Raw genomic sequence first — 21,005 nt, 5'->3', positions numbered from 1 at the left:
CTGTAAATTCACAGGCACTTCCCTCTTTGGAGGGAAGCTAGATAAGATAGCTGTAGAATATGCTGCAAAATCATGGAAGGGCCCACTGCTCGAAAAAAAGGAGTAGAAGCCTGCTTTCAGGTATACACTCTTCATTCTTCAACAAGTTCCAAAGGAAGGATATCATAGACTCATATACCCATCTCCTATCCTCCCTCCCCCCAGAATAGACCCATAGCTTCCCAGGGTCTCTGCTAATCTAACCTGGGGGAAAAATCCTCCATAATGCTAGATGAGCAATTGGATGGACTCTGAGCATGTGAGCAAGACCCACCAACCAGATGTTTGGGGAAGAATGCTTTGTGGTAATTGAATAGAGCAGAAGAATTACTTCTCTAAAAATAATTTCACATGATAGGGCGGGGTGGGCACTAAGGTTTGACTAGGAGCTACCACAGAAATTTTGGAAGTGGTTCCGGACCGCTCCAGAAGGGGTGGGTCCAGGACACTTCCATGCTTCCCCACCCACAGACCCTAATTGGTTTGGGGTTGGAGGAATGGGCAAAGTCTTTGTCTCCTCCCCCCCGCCAAGAGAACCACCAGCTGTTCTGAACAGCTGGTGGTTCCCTCTAGGTACCTGTTCCCCTGGCAGTGGAAGGAGACTTCACGTGCTCCCTCCTGCTGTCCCCAGGTCAATCAGGGCCTGGGGAGGGGGGAGCACGTCAAGTGTCTTTCTCCCTGCTCTGCAAGGGAGCACCATGCTTAGTCAACCACCAGTTGAGCAGCAGCTGGTGGTTGACTTTAAGTGCTGAACGCCTTGCATGGCAGGAGGAGACTTCATGCGCTCCTCCTACTCCCAGCCCTGATTGGCCTGGGGGCGGGTGGAGCATGTGGTGCTTAGAAGTCATCCAGGACAGTGTTTACGCTAATGATTTACTTTCGGTATCTGGTTGAAAATCAGTATCTTCTGCAAGATGCACAGTATAGACCCCATAAATCCAGGGACACTCGCTATTCTGGATATGCCCCAATAATGTGTGAATAAATCCTTCAGCCCAGATGGAACCACCTAAGTTATTAGCTGTTAATAGTGTTTATTCACAGAATCCTTGGGCTCTCTGACAGAGAACTGCAAATATCCTGGTTCCTCAGAACAATCAGACTGGCCAGACCAGTGGTCAAACCAGTTTTCTGTAAATGAGTTCTGCCACTGACATTTGAAATCACCACTCACCACTTCAAACCTCTGAGTATAATATTGATATTTGTGTATCCCTCAAAACCTGTTTTTCCAGTCTCCACTATTCTGGCTAGGAGAGTGTTAGAGTGGGCAGCCTTATCCCTACAGTAGCCTAAGTATTCAACAATAATTGTAGAATTATTCTACAGTTATTCTTCACAATAATTCCACAATTATTTATCTTCTGAGTGAACTCCTCTTTGTGTGCCTCTCAGGAGATAATCTTTCCTGTATTTGGTCTAAGGCTACATAATCTGACTGAGAGATTGTGGCACGTGTTAGATATCTGACAAGCATTAAGATTTACAGCAAGCGTATGGAATCGATTAGGTCATCAGGCATTCTCTTTGTCTCCTTTCAAAATACCTCAGGACTTCTGAGCTGTCCATTGCTAGATGGATGATTTTATGCATTGGAGCCTACAGAGCGTCAATAGTCCATATATGAGAGGCAATAATTGAGATCTGTATCATCCTCATGAGCTGAACAAGCATTTCCACATCCAAGATAAATCGAGTGGCCTTGTGGACAGCAGCTAATACCTTTAAAGTGAACCAGACACTATAAAGTGAACTTTGTCTTTGGTGAGGCCTCCTTTGACAGGAAAGTGCTGAAGGTTGTGGTCCAGAATTGTTGCTTTTTGAGCAACCTTAAAAGGATGGAGGAGATGCAGAAATCCCTATTCTATCTCATTCTATTTCACTTTTATCTTTTCCCTGCCTAGTTGTGTTTTATTTCTCACATCTTCCCTGATACAACTGTAGGAGATGCTGGGTGGTAGAATGGAATATTTTGTACTTGTAATTTCCTTTTTCTTAGCTGTTTTTTCCTTAAGTGCTACCTGCCTTGAATGATTTGGTAGCCAAAGTGGATGGTGGTTGTTGGTGGAATGAGCTTTTTTGTTCAATTATTCTTTTTGAATATAATAATAATTATTTAATTATTATTATTCGGGGCAAGAGATACAAGGAGGTATGGTCAGCGTACACTGTGCCACACTTTGAATCCCCTTTGCGAAATAAAGGGAGGGAACAGTTAAGTTAGGACAGAATTGTGGGAGATGCTGCTAGCAGACACGAAATGATTGGGTAAGAATCCTAGGCGAATCACTGAACTATCATGAAACTGGCTTTACATTTGAAATATTGATAGACTACTCTTGTAGTTCACTTTAACTGTACTGAAACATGTGAGGGACTACATTGCTGTTCTTCTCTAATTCTGTCTGCTCGTATTATGTAGAAACAAATGGTTCCAGGACAAAGTTTCACCTCAATAGCTGTGGTAAGGCAAATTGCCTTGCTGCTTTTTTTTCTGTGTTTTACTCTCAATCTCACTTTCTTGACAGATAAGCTACCTTTGCTTCCTTTCAAGATTTTAGCTGAAATGTGATCAATACTTGATTTTTTTTTTTTTTTTTTTTACAGTTTTTCAGGTGATGGATAACATTTAAAGCTTCTTCAATCCATATAAATTCCTTAGCCACATTTAGTTTTTGTAACTGACCTGCACTTGAGAATTCTGTCACCAATGCTATCATATGTATTTATTTTTGGAGCTGATTGATGAGAGAGAAGAATAAAAGCCATATTTTTTAGGCTGATGGACCCGTTACGGCACCTATAAAAAGTTTGTTTCTGATGATAAAATTTGTCTTTTTTCTTTTTGAAGAATTTCAAGTGTGTTGCAAATGATAGTGTCATTCTGTCCATTTCTACACAGTGCTTAAGGACCTTCCCGTAGAATTACAGAACACTAGAACTGTAAGGGACCTTGAGAGGTCATCGAGTCCAGTCCCCTACCCTCATGACAGGACTCAGTACCGTCTAGACCATCTCTGATAGATGTCTATCTAACCTGCTTTTAAATATCATTAGAAATGGAGATTCCTCAACCTCCCTAGGCAATTTATTCCAGCATTTAACCACCCTGACCGTTAGGTTTAGGCTGGACATTAGGGGAAAATTCCTTTCTTGCTGCAGTTTAAGCCCATTGCTTCTTGTCCTATCCTCAGAGGCCAAAGAGAACAATTTTTCTCCCTCCCCCTTATGATGCCCTTTTAGATATTTGAAAACTGCTATCATGTCCCCTCTCAGTCATCTTCTTTCTAAACTAAAAGAGACCAGTTCTTTCAGTCTTCCTTCATAGGTCATGTTCTCTAGACCTTTAATTATTCTTGTTGCTCTTCTCTGGACCTTCTCTCTTGTCCCTGGAATACTTGTCCACATGCTTCTACAATACACTTAGAAACTGACTTGAGCTGAAATAATGCACCCTTTTTCTTAATAATAAATTTAGCTTGCCATGAGTGGAAAAGACCATTAAGATACAGGATAGCATATTTGATACTCCTGTTGCTGGCCTTTTTGTAGCGCAGGTGAATAGTCAGTGATTCCCTACAAATACACTGTGCTCAAAATACTAGCTAACTAAAAAGGGATGGTTTTGCTCCGCTGCCTCATCAAATTATTGTGGTGTGTTTGTGGGTGGGTATGTCAGGGAAGTTCTTGGTTAGGCTGAGCCTTCTATTTCTGGGACTACCTCACTCCTGTCTAATGGCCCCCTTACTCCTCATTACTGTTCATATTTAAGGCAAGTGTCTTGACATTCAGGGCCTTTTTTACTTTCCCCCATAACTGGAGAACTGTCCAGTATCCAGTGAAGTTGAGATATGTGTTACATTGCTTAAGATTGCAGACTTATTTTCCTCAATATTAATGAGGAGCCCTGAGACACCTTAAAGACTAACTGATATGCTTTGGAATAAGCTTTTGTGGGTAAAAAGTACTTTGTCACAAGTTGCATCTGACAAAGTCATTTCTGCCCATGAAAGGTTATCCTCAAACAAATTTGTGAGGTGCCACAAGATGTCTCGTTCTTGCAGATACAGATTAACACAGCTATTCCTCTGAGACTTTGCTCAATATGCCATTTCTGTCAAACCCTGGAGGAATTCTGCCTAAGTCTTGCTATAGTTCAGTTCCTCTAGCATGCCTATGATGGTAAAACTCAGAATCTGGCAGTGTTATTTCTCTATGTACTCTCCTGGTTTAAAAAGGGGGGGTTGGAAAGAGAAACACTCTCAAAGGACACACACACAACCATAACATTTCAGCAAACTGAAGAGGTCTGGTAAGAAACATCATTGCACAGTCTCTTCATTCCTTTATTTCTTATTGGTCTTCGTATTCTTTCCCATTATGTCTTGAATTTCCTTCTTGTACAGATATGCTAGTACCTGGCCTTTTGAGATGCCCACAAATATTTGACAATGCCCTGTAAATTCCACATGCAAGAAAAATGATGAATGTCTGTGAAAGCACAAGTTTGCTTTTTATAAGTGCAGTTTCACAAAAGAAAATATGAGACACATCACAATATTAATAGTATAATTATTGATAAATGCTCAAACATTGAAATGATGCATCATAAACTACTAAAAGCAAAGTGAAACAAAATGTAAGTAAATGTGAAATGTACAGTGATGATGTAGAGTATAAATACAGGAGCTATTTATTAAACCAGCACCACAAAATTGAAAGACACATTCTGGTAACTAACTTGCTTCCAATGTATAGAGGTTGCAAAATTTTACATGCCAGAGCCTAGAGAGTTTATTCGTATCTCAAAAAATACCCCTGAAGAGAAAATGTTAGTTATTTGAAGAAATCTAACCTACCGTATTTAACCTACCATATTTTACTTGGAGGTTCCCTTTCCAGGGCTGACCAGGTAATGGGACAGTCTTTGTTATTCAGTTTATTACACACCAATGCTCAATGTAGTTGCTAGCTTTGGGGAATTGTGCTGATTGTCTGTTGGTGCCTTTCATTTCTGGTGGTTTTCCTAAAAGAGAGAGACTGGTGATAAGATGCTTAAATTACAATTAAAAAAAATAGGGGTGGGAGGTGTAGGGGAAAGAAATGTAATAGAAGACACTAGCCTTTTTCATACAATTTTCATTCCACTTGTGAATTACAGTGGAAGATGTCTTATTGAAGTATTAGGTTTTAGAATATTTGAAAGGCAAGGATTTATATGACTTGATGATTTTTAAACAGTATTTTTACTTTAAGTAGAGTAATTCTTTCAAACTTTTAATGCATATAATCCTGTAATTAGCAAGATTCTGAGAGCAAATGAATGACTTGGAATTCTAGTAACCTGATGCACAAGTGCTTCTACAGTGTTGTACATGTTTGCTTTAGAATGCAAAAGGGATAATAACTTTTATCCGTGCCTGCATTTAACTGCTGCTCTTTATTACCAAGACTGATTGTAAAAATGAATAGCAAAGTGGAATAATTAGAGGGCAGTCTATTTCCTATTCATATTTTTCTTCAAAATATGCATACCTTTGAATACACTATTTATTTGTCTGATTTTTAGTGAAGCTGCTTTTTTATAGATATTTAACATTTAAAAATGTTGCTAAGAGAAAGTATTGCTAATAAATATGGATTTTAAGTTTTTTTCATAGTTAAAGGATTTAACAATGGAACGTCATTGTTAAATTGTCAGACTTTGCTTTTTGTATGCTTTATTTTACCATACGTTTAGTGTTATTCAGAAGGATTCTGTAGTATGCAAATTAATTTTAATTTTTAAAGATACATTGTGTTGCGTTCTCTATGCATAACATACAATATACGGTACATAACATCCGGTATAGAAAGAGAATTTGTGAATTCTGTTTCTCAGTCACAGAGGATACTTCCATTAGTCATGAGGGTAAAATGGTAACTCATGCACAATGTTTCAGTTTTAGAAGTTGTTTCCATGTCCTCGAAAGGGCTGTTGGGAGGTTTTTTCCACCACAATTCAATAATCTCAGGAAACAGTTGCTGAATTGCATTACACATCTATTCATTTGTTTTCTTTGTGATCAAAAGCTTCCCTTTTCTAATTCATTTCCCTGATACAAGTACATATGTAATCTGTAATCGCGATTTATCTGAATTAATGTTATGACTGCCGAATGGCATAAGTCTCATACATGAAGATGATTTTAGAGTTGGAGATTTTTAGGCATATACAAGTGACGAAGAAGGTTATATTAATGTGTGAGTAGGTGACAATTTTTCCTTAGTGTGCCTGCTGGTACAGCCTTTCAGATGAGATGTAAAATAGGCCTTGATTTTGGAAAACATAGTCTTAAGGAGTTCAAAGCATATCTGAAATATCCTGTTGTTTTAAGCTGGGTTACTATACTCGTACATTGTCACACTACTGTTCTGCTCCATAAATATCCTCTAAGTAATACCAGTTTATTAGAAGAGGTATTAACATTTTTTGTCATAGAGTGGGATTATTTTTATCAGAAAGAAGCCATAATTCTATGATCCAGAAATCCATATTGTAGAGGCATAGTCACATTGGTAGAACCAGCAGTCATATAGTTTAATACTGTGGTCTTTACGCAGCTACTTTATCACAGCATGCAATGCCCATTAGATAAATTTATGCAGGATTACTTTGTTATAAATAATTTTTTTAACTTGAGATCTTGTCAACAGAATAAACATTATAAAGCTTTAAAAACCATCTTGTGATCATAGTTAATAAATGTGTTCCAAGAGTGGAGAAAAAGTTACGTATTAACTCCTAGAGATAATAGACTAGTTAAACAATGAAAGAAGGCCTTCAGTCAGTTTTCCGCCTCATAAATTTATTCTCCAAGTATGAGTATACAGTATACACTGATTTATAATGAGATGGGAAAGGAGAAAAGTGTAATAGTTACCACTCTTCACACACACTGAATTTTTTGTGTAGGGTAAATTTTTCAGTTCACCATTGAAATATATGATAAAATAACTTGAAAGATCATATGATTTGTTTCTGTGTAGTTCTTCAAACTAGCTACCTTCAGAGGGCAGTGACAATCAGCCTACTGAAATCATCCACTGTGTTCTCTAGCCTGATAGGTTTTTAACCATTGACTATTGCAGAGCCATTAGAATCAGGCAGCTCACCTCTCATTTCCACTTGTTGATTAGATGAGAGTTTGAAGAAGTGCTCATTTGTTTACTGTGGTGACATGCACTTTAAGAGTAATCCATTTCAATTTTCACAATTCTGGATATGCCTTTGGCGGTGTTTGAAGCTTGTTATATAGCTAAAGTTATATAAATGTTTTTTATATAGATAAAGTATCTATACCCTCGCTCTCAGTTGATATCATAAATGATTTTTCTAGGAAGACTTGCTGTCTCAACAGTACTTTGCCAATGTGTGAACTGCAGAAGTATGAAAAATCTTAGTTTCTTGAAATACATGAAACGTGAACAGTCTTTGTCTAATACATATATTCCAATAATTGTTGATTGAATGGACAATGCCTATTGAACTAAGAACATAAGAACAGCCATACTGGGTCAGACCTATGGTCCATCCAACCCAGTATTCTGTCTGCCAACAGTGGTCAATATCAGATGCCCCAGTGGGAGGGGACACAACAGGTAATCCTCACGCGATCCCTCTCCTTTCACCCACCTCCGGAGAAACAGAGGCTAGGGAAGCCATTCCTACCCACCTGGTAGGAATTCCTACCCATCTAACTCAGAAATTATATATTCAACTGCACATTTGAAATCTACCATAGAGACTTTCTCATCAGTATTCCTTTTCCCAATATTAACACCAACAATAGAACACCACTTGTCATCACCTATAGCCCCCAACTTAAACCTGTCTAACGCATTATCAATAAACTACAACCTATACTGGAACAGGATACTACACTTCGAGAGGCTCTGGGAGACAGACCCATAGTCTCCTATAGACAACCACCTAATCTCAGGAGGATTCTTAGCAACAACCACAGGACATACCACACTAATACCAACCCTGGAACTTTCCCTTGCAACAAACCCCGGTGCCAGCTTTGTCCACATATTTACTCTGCTGACACCATTATTGAAACTAACCATGCCAGTTACAAGATTAAGAACACGTATTCCTGTTCATCCCGAAATATAATTTATGCCATCATGTACCTAAAGTGTCAGTCTGCTATGTACATTGGACAAACTTCTCAGACACTTCGCCAAAGAATCAATGCACACAAAACAGACATAAGACTCTTTCACAGAGAGAAAGCTGTTGCTTGCCATTTCAGCCAGACTGACCATTCTCTCAATAACATTAAAACATGCATATTGCTTCAAAGAGACTTTAACTCCAGACTTCAATGAGAAACTTCAGAATTGTCATTCATGCTTAAATTTGACACTTTATGTATGGGTTTAAACAAAGACTCTAATCTTTGAGATGTGAGAACCCATTACAAAGATAGCTTCCCCAATTATCACCCCTAATGTCATTACCTCACAGACACTAACCTTCCCCCCTCAGCCCCACTCTGTTCTAAAATTTGATTTGTCAATTTCACATGCGTTCATTTTTTTTTATTGTATCGGTTTGGTATACATGGTTGTGCTGATTTTCTTCCACATATTGATCTGAGGAAGTGGGTCTGGCCCACGAAAGCTCATCACCTAATAAACTATCTTGAATAGTGATAGAAATGTAGCTGTGTTAGTCTGGTGTAGCAGAAACAAAATACAGGACTAACAAGATGGTTTATTAGATGATGAGCTTTCGTGGGCCAGACCCACTTCCTCAGATCAAATAGTGGAAGAAAATAGTCACAACCATATATACCAAAGGATACAATTAAAAAAAATGAACACATATGAAAAGGACAAATCACATTGCAGAACAGAAGGAGGATTGGGGGGTGGGGGGTGGGAAGGAAGGTAGATGTCTGTGAGCTAATGGTATTAGAGGTGATAAATGTGGAAGCTATCTTGTTAGTCTTTAAAGTGCTACATAGTCTGGTCTAGCTGAAAAAAAAGACAGAACTAACACGGCTGCATCTCTATCCCTTTTCTCAATAGTACTGTTGATAAATAGTCAACAGGAAACTTGGAAATGTTGAATTCTTTTTGGGGACTTTAGACAATTCATATGTACTAAAATCTAATACGAACAGAAAAATTGTTTTTCATTTTCTACTATTTCCCTCCATGCAGTATCAGATCTTGCTGCTTCTTTTTGCATATCTTTTATCAAGTATATAGCATAAGTATAGTTGCTCTGATAATGTATTTGTCACACCAATTCTTTTCAAGATAAACATAAGAAAAAAACAAAATGACGTTATCTTAGTGTGGAATCTAGTTGGCACAGCTGAAACTTGGGAATGATCTGTGCTGACTGCCTCAATACAGTGAGACTGGCTTCATAAAACAGTTTTATCTTAGTTACTGCTTAGTAACAGTAAAACTATCTGGTATCTGTCATTTGATTGAATTGAATAATTTTCTGCTGGAGTTGTTTCTGAGCTCAAATAAATAACTTGTGTCTTGTTTTTTTTTTTTTGATTAGTTATATGGCACTGCACAATGATAAGGAATTCTGTAAGTTCGGGCATATCTGAGACAGCGTGGACTAAAGCGAAGTTTTGCTTGTGACAGTGTATGTACTCCCATAGAGTACCTTCTCTTTTATTCGTGCATGATCTCCATTAGTCCTCCCATTCATGCTCCTTTCACTGTTATACATTGTCTCAAACAAAACTTCAAGTTGAGTCTCACAGTGCATACTTAGTCATAGATAAAGTTTGCCAAGGAATCAATGCAAATTGTTGACATCTGATAAATATAAGTAGATCTTTTGCATGAAGGTGTAGAGCGGTTACAGTAAGCTGTTACAGAATAGTCTTTAATTTCATCAGTGAGAACATGGAAAAGAAAAGTGCCTTCTTGATCTTGAACATCAGCTGTTACTGTTTCTGGTCAGCAGAAACTTCAAATTTGATCATTCTGATATTTGTGAGATAAGTAATGTCCATTCCAACATCCCCTTTTTTGCAAGTTTGCATCTGTTTCTGATAACAGCTCAGAGAACTCAGTAAAGTTTACTTGAGTGCCCGATGCTTGTCATTCATGAAAAGAATCTGTTTGATGAAGAACAAGTTGTCTTATCCCCGTTTCCTAAACTTCTTTCAATCTAATTGTTGAAATGTTTGAAGCAATAGATATTTTTTGTGTGTAGAATCACAGTTTTCAGTTCATAAGACAATTGAGTGTTTGTGGCATGCACTTTCTGCATGCCTTTTAAAAACATCACTCATGTCTTTCAACTTTGAAAATCCAAAATCAATAAATACTTATTTTCCAGCCTTTTCACTCTTTTATCAGGAATTACCAGCAAAATGTTGGCAAGTGAAGCAGTAAATGATGTCTTTGTTAACAGAGTACTCGATCCATTCATTAAACTCTGTAATATTTCTTTGGGAAAGCACACCCTTTTTATCAATAGGATTATTTAGCTTTGGTTTAACAGGATGGTCATGGTCAGTCCATTCATTCAGCACTACAGTAGTTCTCTGAGAAGGTGCACCTTTCTTTGTCTAACCTCCGTGAAACTTATCTGGATTCCCGGTCTTTGTGCTAATAACTCAGTAATGGCTGTTGATGGGAGTTAGAAGGGGCAAGGGCAGACTTGTAAGGCAACGGAGTGGTAGTGAGGACAGAGTCTATTTTGAATGATGGAGAGACCCCGTTGGTTTAGGTCATTGACAGTTCTTTTCAGAGGATGAGCAATATCTGAGAGAGATGTGAACAGTCTTTGTCTAATACATATATTCCAATAATTGTTGATTGAATGGATAATGCCTATTGAACTAAGAACATAAGAACAGCCATACTGGGTCAGACCTATGGTCCATCCAACCCAGTATTCTGTCTGCCAACAGTGGTCAATACCAGATGCCCCAGAGGGAGGGGACACAACAGGTAATCCTCACGTGATCTCTCGCCTTTCTCCCACCTCCGGAGAAACAGAGGCTGGGGGGGGGAGGGGGGGAAGGGTGTCCAAATTGAGTCCAAATTTATAGACTGGGAAAAAAGTGCAGGAAAGTGGAGTTAGCCTGGCCAAATAAGGAAGGTCTTCTGAGAGATGCCTTCCCCTAACAGTACTGTGCAAATCTGAAGCAATCCATTGAAAGGGTAAGATATACTGTGGGTGAGTGTGTAAGTCTTACAGCTGCCTACAGGTTTCCCCCTGAATATTGATTTTTGGGTATGTGGAGGCAGTATCCCTAAATTGATTCCCTTTGTGCTTAAGATATGTCCTAGTTTGTAGGACTATATTGGGAAAACTTCCTACCTGTTCAGGCTGGGTTAGTCTCTCAGCTCCATAGATAAACAAATTACCACCTGGTAAGTAATACACCTGTTACCTTTCCAAGATACCTTCATGACCCTTCCCAGAAGGAAGGATAGGCATGGAGGCATAGCCAAATAAATGTATTGGTGCAGTGGGGACAAGACCCAAGTGAACTTGGGCCTCCACATCAAAACCTGAAAAGAGATGGACATTAAAAGAAGTGACTAAACTATGTGTTACATGTGGATCACTAGTGTGATATAGCACAGATTTTTTTTACCAGAAATTGTTGAGGTGAACACCTTCCCTCCCTGCTCCCAGTATCCGTGTTTGAATATTTGGTTAGGATACGATTGTCAGTCTTTCACCATGAGCCTATTCAGTCTTTCACCACTTCAGCTAAGACTTAACACTGTCATGCTTGTTTCTTTTTCTAATTTGTGTGTTCATCCAGAAATTTTTAAAAATCACTCAGTTATCTGATCTCTTTTTCATTGTATGGTTGTTAGAAAGCTTTGTGCTTAGCAGGATACTAATGGATATTTTTTAAATGGAACTTGTGCAGATTTGAACAAAAGTGCAGCCGCTTGTGCATACTTTCTGCAAAACAGGAGTTATTCAAAAACTGACAAATCTTTTTTTTCAAACATCTTAGGAAGAGTGCTTGCTGCTATTCAGGATCACAGAACAAACTTTATGCTACCTGTGCAGAAAAGAATGGGACTAGATAGGATTCATTTGTATTTGACAAGAAATTTGCATTGAATTCTGTAAAATTCTTTGGGAGTGCCATTCATCCTTTTTCGGTTAGCCTAAAAAGCAGTGTGAACCACTCAATTGTGCGTAAGTAATTAAGGAGAAAATAATCCTGGAATCTTGAGTTAGTTGGTGTCATTGTGGCATACTATTAATAGATAAAATCCAAAGTTACAAACTCCAAACATGTGAAGACTATGCAGAATTAAATTGTTGCTTTCTTGAAACTGAGTATGATTTCTGGTTTCTCTCATGCAATTATACTTCACCGTTGAGTTGAGTTGCTTTTGAACTACTGAAAAGGACAGTTAGACTTAATCTCACAATTTAGAGTCATGCCATAGCAAATTTATGAAATAAAGGCAGTGCAGTTAGCCTCTAGTACATTGGCTATGGTGCTCTTAATGAAGAGGTATAACTCCTGTTAGTGAGTGGTAACCTGTAATCCGAATCTGAACTCATTCTAGGTCTGGACAGCGATTCCATGTTACAGCACAGATCCTTTTAACCAAAAATGTCCTCTCTAAACAGAAGACTTATCAGCCATATTATTACTAAGTATAATATATTGAGTTTTTTACTTGCTTATTATTTAAAGTATAGCAAGATTAATTGAAATCTATGGCAGAAATGTCATCCTTTCCATTAAGGTTATAAAATAACTTTCTGGAACTAATGCAGTGTACCCTGACTGTCAAAACTATTGATAGTGATGCTTTTTATGTAAGAGGTAGCATCTGCATTCCTTTCTCAGTATCTCTGTGTAAAATTGCTGCAAAAAGTATGTTTGCCATGCATTGTTCTGTTTAAACTACATGGTGCAGCTCTAATGTTCAGTGAACAGATTTTTTTTACATCAAAAAACAGAAGATGATAGTGGCCAAACATAAGTCAAAATGTTCAACCACTGTTTTGCTGCAAGAGGATATGGGCACAGGGTGGTTTTCAAGTGATTGGCCACATGGAGTCTGCTTTTGTTGCACATTGCATCCTGGTGTTCAATATCACACTATTTTGAATAGTGATGACCAATTTGGCTGCACCCAGGTCCTTTGGAGTCCTATGCTGCATCTACACAGCAGAACTTAACTCAAAATAAGCTATGCAAATTGAGGTACATCAATTGTGTAGCTTCTTTAGAAATAGCTTATTTCTAAATTGGGAGTGTCTTTTTTTGAAATGCCACTTACTCTTCCTCCAATTTCCCTTGCTCCTCATACAATGAGGGTTACAGGAGTTGGAGTAAGAAGTCCTCCAGAATGACAGAATTTCAATATTATTTCTAAATAACTGCCTGCTGTGTAGATGCGGACTAAGTTATTTTGAAATAACGTTGCTGTGTAGACGTACCACTAGGGACCACAGAACTGAGTGTATAAAGGGTGGGACAGTGTCAGCTATGTCTCAGTTCCTTCTTACTGCCTCTAACTTTGAGCTGAAACCCTTCAGTATTTACTTCTCCTCTCCTTCAGAAAGATTAGGTAGTAAAAGAGTGGTAGTGAATCTGTTAGTCTATAAGGTGCCACGGGACTCCTCATTGTTTTTGCAGGTTCAGACTAACACGGTTACCCCTCTGATATTATTGTCGGTCATCTGAAGAAGTGGGTTGTGCCCACAAAAGCTCATAATACCATCTACATGTTTTGTTAGTTTTTAAAGTGCTACTAGACTATTTGTGGTTTTTGAAGTGTTTCCTGTTACACACTAACTCGGCTATCCCCCTGAAGCTATAAATAATTAATTATTTACTTGCCTTAGTTTAATTCATTCAGTTGATATTTTTAAAGTATCACTTAATCTTATGGATATGATAGGTTCATTGCCAAAATTGTAGAAGTTATGTCTCCCAAGATTCAAGATTTAGCATACGGCACATTAGTGCCCATTGGTAGTGGGCATTTGACATATATTTCATATGTTGGAGGGCATGTTCATGAATATTGTTGGCAAATCTTTTTCAAAGCACACACTGAAATCAAGGAACAAATTCACGCAACAGATAACTTTTTGCCAGGAAATGTAAAAATATAACTGGATAAAAAAAATAAGTTAATGAGATATACATCTCTCAGTGGCTATTGGCCAAAATGATTAGGGATGTAACTGTATGGTTTGGATGTCCCTAGGCCTCTGACTGACAGATGCTGAAAATGGATGACAAGAGATCAATCACTTGATTGCCTTGTTTCGTTCATTCCTTTTGAAGCATTGGCGCTAGCCTCTGTTGGAAGACGGGATACTGGGCTAGATGGACAGTTGGTCTGATCCAGCATGGCTATTTTTGTGTTCTTAAAAGATAGACTGCTGCTGCATCTTTTAGAAAAACCAAGTAGACCATTTTTAGATGCCAGTATGCAATTGGAGATGCCTCCGCATAGTCAGACACACTTCCTTCATGCCCCAGTAAGCTCTGATGTCATCTACATTTCACAGCATCCTTAGGGACTCTATTCCTCTGCTCTGGTATTGACACCCAAAAATGCCTGTAATAATCACAGTGATAGAAATGTAGCCATGTTAGTCTGGTGTAGCTGAAACAAAATACAGGACTATGTAGCACTTTAAAGACTAACAAGATGGTTTATTATTAATAAACCATCTTGTTAGTCTTTAAAGTGCTACATAGTCCTGTATTTTGTTTGTAATAATCACCACACCATGGCCCAAGCTGATACATACTCCTTATCCTGTAAGGAAATACAGATCCTCCCCAGAGGATCCAGCATTTCACACTGTTATGGCAGAACTATAGAAATTGACACTCATGATTATTTCACATAATAAGTTGTGTGCCACCTTCCTCCCTTCTCCTTTAGTGCCACACAATCAGCAAATCTTTTTGGCACCGAGTGTCCTGGTGCCAGAGAAATTTGGTGACTGCACTGAGAATGTCCACGCTGAGCACATGAGCACCACTAACCTTCAGCCGGTGTCACTAATGGACTCATGGGTGTTGATGCAAGATGGCACTGGGAAAGTTCTTAATACAGGCTAATTGTCAGGAGACTGATGCTGGTTGGACAGCTGAAGACCACTGGACCAAATCACTTCTTTTAAGGAAGAATACTACTCAGCTTCTTCAGAGGAACAGAACAGACTCTCTTTGCTAGATACGGACCCATCCCCAGTATGGGTAAACTTGGAAATGGGACAGACAATTGAGGCAAGAATCCATGAGAGGAATTCTCAAGCCTTCTGGGTCTGGCCTTCAGACCAGATGCAAGTATTCCTTTAACCCATCTCTAAGCATTGTATACTACCTGCTTGTCTCTGAAAGTTGAATATGTATATTTAGTCATAGATAGAAAACTGTTAAGTACCTTATAAAAATTGTTGTTTCTCAAAAACCTACGGCCAAAATGGATCCCAAAACCTGCTAATTGAATTCTGCACATATGAATTCCGCACTGGTGAAGGACATAAGTAGTTGTTCAGGCCAGCCTGAGCCTATCCCCTCAGCTATATTGGTTGTGAAGGTCCCCATGACATGTTGGAAACTGCCATTCAAAAATAATGTGATTTCTTGTGTGTGAGTGAAATCTGCGTGGGCAGTATACTTCCCAGAACCACATTTGCTGTAATGTCAGTAACTGTTCTTTTTAAAACATCATCATCTTCTGTAGTGGAGCTACAAATTCTATTATGTGTCAATCATAATTCTTGGGTTTATATGGGATTTTTTGGAGATAATTACAGTATCTTCATAACAAACTTTATTTTGAATGCTGATGTGGTCAAAGTTTTAATGTCCTCTTGACATAGTGTTTGTGAAGTTTGAGGTGCTCAGCGTTCTGCATATTGTTTTAGGCTGCAGTCCTACTCCCTTTTATAAACTCTAAAACCACCTAATTAAAAGCAAAAGAAAATGTCAACTCAAAGGATAAAATATAAAAGTTTATTTGCTTATTTAATGCTATTAGGGCTGCTAAACATATTGTATGGGAACATTTAATACTGTTCTGTTATTGAGTTAATGAACAGGTGTTTGAGAGTATTATTCAGCGTTCAGCTGCTAATTTCCAAAAGCCACATGTGCTCAGATTTTTGTACCAACTACTATAGTAACATCCCCCCCTTTAATTAGGTCTCTGAACCATTGCAACATGTTTGTGTGTGTTCCTCGTGATTAGTACAATTAGTCTTGTTTAATACATTTTAAACTTCTCAAACATTTTGACTAATGTCATTGTTACTACTTCATGCGCTAAGCAGGTAGAAAATTGAAATAGTTCTTTCTGTGGGATATATTAGTTAATTCACAACTGTAGGTATCATTGAAGATACATGTTTTACATCTGCACAGGCACTACCTAACATGTAAGAATGGAAAACAATCTCTTACAGTAGGTTGCATCAGCTTTTTTCCTCCAGCTTTGATAAACAAATACATTATTACTCACGAAATAGAACATAACACCAAATGAAAACAAAATCTTGATTGCTTACAAACATGTTTAATTTAGACTCTAATTTTGTTGTTCTGGAAAGAGTTGTCGCTAGGTATTCCCAACACCTGAACCTTTTAATTTTCCTTGTTTTGAGTTGTATTATCATTCCCTCTCAGGTGGAGGCAGAATGAAGAGAAGCAAAGAGTAAAACAGTGGAATCATATCATATGTGTAGCCTGTATGAGGCACTGATATTAAAAAGATTTGGTTCTTTGGAGCTTCTAAGGAATAGTATTAATTAAGGTTCCACTCCTCCCTATTTAGGGAAATCAACATTTAAAGCAGAGAGAACCCTCCTCCCCCAAAGTATTATTTTTCATTTTAATTTAATCTCATTCTATCCATTTCACTATATGTTGGGTTTTTTTCTTAAGAGAACAAAATATTTTGAATCTAGGAGTTTGCCAGTGAAGAACAATTAACATATAAAGCAGCATTCAACCAAGCAAAACGGTGGTCACCAACTAGTAGATTGGGATTTCCCAGTAGATCTTGGAGCCCCTGACAGGTCATCTTGACTGGTTTGGCCAAGAGACTATCAAATGCGGGCATTTCAGTTGCCACTCCCTCTATTGCTGCACATATCCTGCCCTTTGCCTTAGGAGCCTCCTGCTTGCTATGCAGAGCAGGAAAGGGAGAGGAGGGGCCAATGATGTCAGGGTGCCCCCTCTCCAACCCAGTATTCTGTCAACACAGAATGGATTTGGGGAGGGAGGTGCAGAGGGCTTAGGATAGAGGGAGTTTGCTGGCTATTTTGGAGTGTGGTGCAGGGCCAGGTTAGGGGTAAGCGTGCCTTAGCTCCACTGTACCAACACTCAGGAGCCTCCTCTTGCACCCCAATTCCTTGCCCAAGCCCTGAGCCCCCGGACCTAAACTCTTTCCTGCACCCCAATTCCCCTGTCCCAGGCCCGCTCAGAGTCCCTGTCGCATTCCAAATCCCTTAGCCCAAGACTAAAGCCTGTGCCCCAACCCTCTGCCTGGTGAAAGGGAGGGAGAATGGAGGAAGGGAGGATGGAGTGAGCAGGGGCAGGGCCTCAGAGAGGAGGCAGGAAGGAGGCGGGGGAAGGATATTTGGGTTGAGGTAGATCCTGGATTTCATTTACATTCAAAAATCGATCTTGTGCTTAAAAAGGTTGGAGACCACTGAAGTAAAATAATAAAGACTTGTTTCCTGTAACTTGCTGTTGTTTTAATAATACTCAGAATGAGGTTAATTTCTTAATTACCCTGATTTTCAAAGTACGTACGATTTAAAAAAAAATGCTTTTTGAACAAATGCTTCCAGTAATGTGCTTTTTCCCCTCCTCTTCAGTATTTGCTGAATACATTTCAGGTTACATAAAAATTATATTCACTTCCTTCAACGATATATTTGTAAATTACAAAAACAGCTAGTATAAAATTGCAACAAACATTTCTTCAAAATTAATTTATCATTGTTGAGATCCACGTCTAAATAACAGAAACATTTAATGTACTGGAAACCCCGTGATATGGTTCTGAAATAAAAAAATTATAAATCACCACTGCTTTTTCAGGTAACACATTCATCAGTTCTTTATATGAGTACGAATAAGAAATTAATATTTGTACAGCAACCTTAACTTTGACATACACAATCTGATTTCAGCCTTTTACTGTGTATACATAACTAAACATATCCTGCAACTCATTGAGTCAAAAGACCTATCTTCCTAAGTACCATATTTAGCATTTATTTATTTATTTATTTATTTATTTATTTATTTATTTATTTATTTATTTATAGTTTGTATACAATGTATGTATACCATGTAGCCAGCTATTGTGTGTTTGCATACACAAGGACACTTGTAAAGATTTGTCCTGGTTTAAAGTAATGGCTTTTGCAGAAAATACTGTCAGAATATTCACTACAGTCAAAAGCTACTAAAATTGAAAGATAAAAATGAAATAACATTGTTGAAATGTCTGACCTTGCTACTCTTTTGTGAACTCAGTGTATTTTTTTCAGATATGTTTGTTTACAAAGTGCATATTTGGTCCACACCAAATTCTCTGTATTAAGCTGAAGTAAACAATGCCTATTAATATAATATCTGAAACAAATTTGTTAATCCCAATTAAAAATAAATATTAAGTATTCATTATCAAAGTGAAGGTTTCTGCCTGGGGTTTTTATTCATACTTATCAGAGATATATGTATGGGATTTCAGGAGCTTGCTTGTTATGTGATCATTTCTTTTTTCATTAAAAGGCAGCTAGGTGTACACCACTTTATATATTATCTTCTGTTTATTCAAATACTGTAGTTTCCATGGGGATGTTATAAGAAGAATGAAAGATGAAAATGGCTCATAGACAGTTATGAGACGCTGTCTCTATTAGGGAAGGGTGTATACTCTGAAAAAACTTTGAGAAACTTGCATTTTTTAACAGTCATCAATTTGTAGACTTTTTTTCTTTTTAAAATTAAATGTGAGCTGTCCAGATACGTTGGTTAAAGGGTGTATGATGGGATCCTAAGTTAAAAGTATACTTATTTGCTTTGCAGTCCAAACAGAATGGCATAGCATTTATTTGTTTTCATTATTAATTTATATCTTCGTTCATGATCACCGACATAAATCCATTCTATGTATTGTGCTGTGGATGGTTATACTACTTAAACTGACTTAGCACACATTTATTCGAGTATAACTCACATATATTAAAGTTGCCGTGGCAACTTCAGCTATTCTTATTTATTGTAACAAGTACTGAAATATAATTAATTCCTGAGTGACACTTCCTGTTAATACCTAATATATTGCCTCGATGAAAGGAGAGGACGGGGAGAAAATGCAAATAGTGGTGTCAGAGGACATAATATCTGTATCTCCAATACTTTAAGTAACGTGTGTGTGTGCGCACATGCATGTGCACACATTCAAGTGTGTTTGTTAAAGTAAGTTATGTGTATATTTATACACACACATACAGATTTCTTTCAAATATATTTTATCTCTAGCTATATATTTGAAAGTAGATCACTTTAATATGAGGCATACTGGTATAAATAGAGAAAAATAGAAATCAGTTTGATAAATGTTTAGTTGTTACTGTATTCAGTCATTCAGTATTACTTTGTTAAATGCTTTTTAATCTTCGTTACATATTGTAGCTAAATAACTTGTCATGTTCCATGTACCTACAAATTAATAGGGATGTACTGTAACCATTAATGTTAAAAGTGACAATTAGACTAAATTAAACTAGGGAAAAATCTTAAGTTTATTTTATTTATGCTAATATCTACCCAGCCATGCAAAATTAATGAATGTTTAACATAATACTAAAAAAAAAATTGGAAATATGTTTAGTCAAGTAATTACTACTACACACCTGAGTTGTATTTTTGTTGGTGTTCTATTTGTTATGGAACTTAGAAAGACTACATTGCCACAGGACTTTTACTAGCCACCCATCCGTGCTGTGGCAGAAATGTTGAAATTTGCATGGATATGAACTACTAAATTATGGCATGGAGAATAAATATTTGTCACTATTTTTTCAAGCAAGCTTTCCCAATGTCATCTGTACATAATGTCCATTACTATATAGTAAACAAAAACAAACGTGATCAGTGGTAGACCAGACCTTATGAAGAGAATTTGCACATGTTGCTTGAGACTGGTCTGTAAAAGGATTAATTTAAGGAACAGACAGAAGTTTCCTTAATTTAACAATAGGTGAGGTTTTCTTCATGATAACCCCTCTTCATGTATCACCTCTTAATTGGATCTCATGGAATTTCACTGAATGAGTGATTCAGGAAAGACCCTTTTCAGTCTGCCTCTAGGACTTGGCTCACTTATGAATCCTCTAATCCTCTGCCTTTGAGGGAGGTAGCATGGGGAACATCAGTATGAGATGTAAAGGTTTCCCCTTTTTTCTATAGGCAAAGATCTACCAGCCTAATACCAGAATTATTTAACCCGGGTATCTGGCCCTTTTTATTTTCATTGTGTTGGCTACAAATTTTGATACAGCAAACATTCGTTATATTTTCTCAATATTAGAATTCCCATTCTTTTTACTTTTAATCTAATTACTTCACAGTGCTGCTAGGTTGGCACAAAACAAGAAACATCTTAAAAACTCAACACACTACCTGTCCTTTATCAATTTTGCCCAGCTGGAAAAAATTCCACCCTGATTCTGAAAACAGGCAATGAAGACATTCTGGAAAAGTAAGCTCATTTTCCTACAGGGAGGGAAAGTGGAGCAATTATTGACAGAGTTTTGTCCTCCAGATACTATGGAAAGAGGGAATTTTCATCATGTCTCATAACCAGAACTGGGTTCTTGGAAGAGAAATCTTCAGGATGGTACAATAAATGGTAGTTAGTGCTCTCTGAGCTTTACTGGGTTGTTGAATGTATTG

At 37.7% G+C, this 21,005-nt stretch overlaps 1 protein-coding gene across 7 annotated transcripts in view; it reads left to right on the top strand.

Annotated features, from left to right (window-relative positions):
- The window catches only part of DIAPH2 (diaphanous related formin 2), an 801,414-nt gene that overhangs the window by 299,005 nt on the left and 481,404 nt on the right, over positions 1-21,005 (top strand). The gene's annotated exons all lie outside the window — the stretch shown is intronic.

The sequence above is a fragment of the Pelodiscus sinensis genome, chromosome 13 (assembly GCF_049634645.1).
Source record: "Pelodiscus sinensis isolate JC-2024 chromosome 13, ASM4963464v1, whole genome shotgun sequence".
Taxonomy (NCBI): Eukaryota; Metazoa; Chordata; order Testudines; family Trionychidae; genus Pelodiscus; species Pelodiscus sinensis.
Note: the sequence above shows the minus strand (reverse complement) of the source record. Positions and strands in the feature narration are given on the sequence as shown.